This window comes from Cynocephalus volans, chromosome X (assembly GCF_027409185.1).
Source record: "Cynocephalus volans isolate mCynVol1 chromosome X, mCynVol1.pri, whole genome shotgun sequence".
Classification (NCBI taxonomy): domain Eukaryota; kingdom Metazoa; phylum Chordata; class Mammalia; order Dermoptera; family Cynocephalidae; genus Cynocephalus; species Cynocephalus volans.
In genome coordinates this window covers 149,705,306-149,708,324 of record NC_084478.1, presented here as the reverse complement: position 1 = coordinate 149,708,324, position 3,019 = coordinate 149,705,306, and the positions used below count along the sequence as shown (strand labels likewise).

The 3,019-nt window shown below is 55.4% G+C and overlaps 1 pseudogene; it reads right to left on the bottom strand.

Moving 5' to 3' along the window:
• Positions 1 to 937: 937 nt before the first annotated feature.
• On the bottom strand, positions 938 to 2,814 carry LOC134367510 (emerin-like; annotated as a pseudogene).
• Positions 2,815 to 3,019: the final 205 nt, after the last annotated feature.

Genomic DNA, 3,019 nt, shown 5'->3' with positions numbered 1-3,019 from the left:
ATTTGATTACCCAGAAATGATGGGGAACTTCAGATCTTTGAAGCTTTTTCCCCTGTGTTATTAAATAAGCAGCAATTCCCGGAGCTCAGGAATGCTCCACCAGCTATGTGCCCTTGGATGCTGAGGTTGGCTTTGGCTTTTCCTGGTTAAAACACTGCAGACTACCTGTATGCTTCATTTCCAACTGGGTTCTCTCCACACACATTGATGTACTGTAGTTATTTTTATAAGTAGGCATCCCTCAGTATCTTGTGGGAGTGGTTTCAGGACACCTCCCACCCACAGCACACCCCACTCTCATACCAAAATCCACTGATGTTCAAGTTCCTTATATAAATGGTGTAGTATTTGCACGTAACCTATGCACATTGTAAAAGCTTTGAGTTAAGGAATAAACCCCACAAACAAAACACAAACATATCTATGGGTAGCATTTGATCCCTAACCCAAGACCAAAAAAGAAATGCAAAACCAGACAGTTGTCCTTGAGATCCAAGACCAGTAGCCCCATGCCATGGACGCCCAACCCCTCCCCCAGCACGAAGAGCCAATACATTACAAATAAATGGCCTTTTTTATTGTGTGTCCACGAAAACAAAGTCAGTGTGGCCTTTGGCCAATAAGGTGTCAATGAACAAGAGGCATGCATAACAACAACCGTATTCTCCTCGGGAGTGATTTCTTTCCCTCCCAAGCCTTAAGGGTCACAGGCAACCAGGGCCAGGAGGCTACAGAGGAAGGCAAGCCCAGTACACTGGGGGGCCTGAGTCTGCTGCCTACCTGGCAGGACAAGGCAGGGAGAAAAATACTGCCTTGGGCTAGGCCCAGCCTCCCGAAGCTAGAACATACAGAAAACCCCCACCCCCACCCCCATCAAACACTACTGAAGAAGTCAGCCAGGACTTCTGAGAAGAGCTGGCTTTGAAGCCAATAACCCTCAGGGGTCCATCTAGAAGGGTTTGCCCTCTCGAAGGTCCCAGTAGAAGTAAACAAAGAGCAGCAAGGCAACTAACAGCAGGAAAAGCAGCAGCTGGCCCCAGAGCGGGACCCTAAGGGCCTGCTTTCCTGGCTGGATGGTGTATCGGGTGAGACATGAAGGGCAGGAACATGAAGATGAGGATAAAGAATAGGAGGATGGGGATGTAGGGTAATAGGACAGGTCCTGGGAGCTCTTGGATATGCTGGAAATGCGGCTGTTGTGTGCAATGGTCTGCTAGGCACTGCCCAAGCCATACATGGGCTGTTCCCTGAGGGAAAAGAGGGGAGCAAGTGGGCCAGGAGAGCCTGGGTCCTGAACCAGCCCCATCCCCGGGCCTGTACAGTACTCACCTACCCTTGCTGTCCTCTTCCGAAGAAGACAAAAGACTGTCATCTCGAATCTGCAGAAGGAAGTCAGGGCGAGGGAACTGGTTGGTGGGATCACCATGGCCCTATCATATCCTTCAGTCCAAACTTCCTTGGCCAGCCCACTCAGACCATTGCTTAAAGGCCAGGGACCTGCCCCTTCCAGAACCTCCTGGGTTCCCGGCCTTTTGTCTGTGGGGCCTTGCTACTCGCTCAGTGACTGTCCTGGCTGAATGTGCCCCAGCACCCTCCTTTCTATCCTAAGGATTCTCAGAAAGAGCATGCGCCTAGATCTCAGACCAGGGTCCAGGCCATGTGCCGTCCCATGCACTCTAGTCAAATAGTTCTCACGGCTCCCCAAAGTAGGGCCCTGACCAAACAGGTGTATGCTGACCCTAACTCTCCCTGGAGAATGAAGGGTGCACTCAGTGTCCCCACTCCTGCACTGCATTTGCCCAAACACAGCTATGGTCCCCTCAGTTTGGATCAAAGTACTTGATGCCTGACAGCCAGCCCACCTGGTGGTGGAAGGTGTCAGCATCTGAGAGCAAAGTCACCGGCTGGTGGAAGCCCTTGGACGTACACACAGAATCAGCCTCCCCGGAAGTCCTGGCGGTCAGGTAACTCTCCTCATAGTACTCGTCATTACAGCATTAGGAAGAGGGGCATGGTTCGCAAAGGAAGCATCGGTGTCCCCTGCCTGGCCAAATGGGCCTAATCTGAATCACATTACGGGCCTATAACAAAGTTTCTCCCTCCTAGGGCTGCTGAAAGGTGGTGGTGGGGGGGGGTTGGGGCCTCAGATTCTCCCTGAGACAGAGGTCCCCAACGGAGTGGGCTGCAGGTATCTGGGTGCCCACCCCATTCCTGCCTTACCCTTGCTGTGATAAAGTAAGGGGTCCTCTTTCTCGGGCAGATTGTACATATCCGACGAGCCCTCGAGTGCTGAATACAAGTCTGAATTGGGCAGGGGGAACAGTCCGTGTGCCCCCGAGGCTTTCCTCCATTCTACCCAGCGCCCCAATCGGCCAACGCCCTTGCCTCACACTCCCGACCCTTTCTTCCCGTCGCCCATGCCCCGTTCCCATCCCATGGGCGGCCAGGCGGGCCTCTGTGGCTGGGTCTCACTGGAGAACCCATAGAAGGACGCAGACGAGTTAGAGGGTGAAAGCTTCCTCCGCCTCTGGGTCATGTACTTGAACATTTCCTCTTCCAAGAGATTGTTAGTGGAGCCTGGCCAGACATGGGGCACAGGGCGGTCAGGGGTATGGTCCGCAAACCTGGGGGACAGCGCAGTGGGGACACGGGGAACGAGTGCGGGGGAAGGAGCGGGACGAAACGCGGGGAGCACGTCTAGGGAGGTGACGCGACCACCGCCGGCCGCCGCGTACCCAAGACGTTCCCGTGCGGGATGAAATAGCGCAGCAGGGCGGCCAGCTCGGAGTCTGACACAACCCCAGAGTCGTCCATGGCGGGTGCAGCAGGCACCGGGAGGCGGGAGGTGAAGGCCTGCGGGTGGCCCGGGCCTGTCAACGCAAGTCTACCAAGGGCTGCCTAGCAGCAGGGCGGGGGCAGCGCGAGCGCCTGGGGAGCAGCTGCGCTTGCGTCATGCGTGTGGCACAGTGGTGGGAGTGGGCGGGGCAGTGCTGCGCGCCGGGGGGCGGGGCTAGAGAGC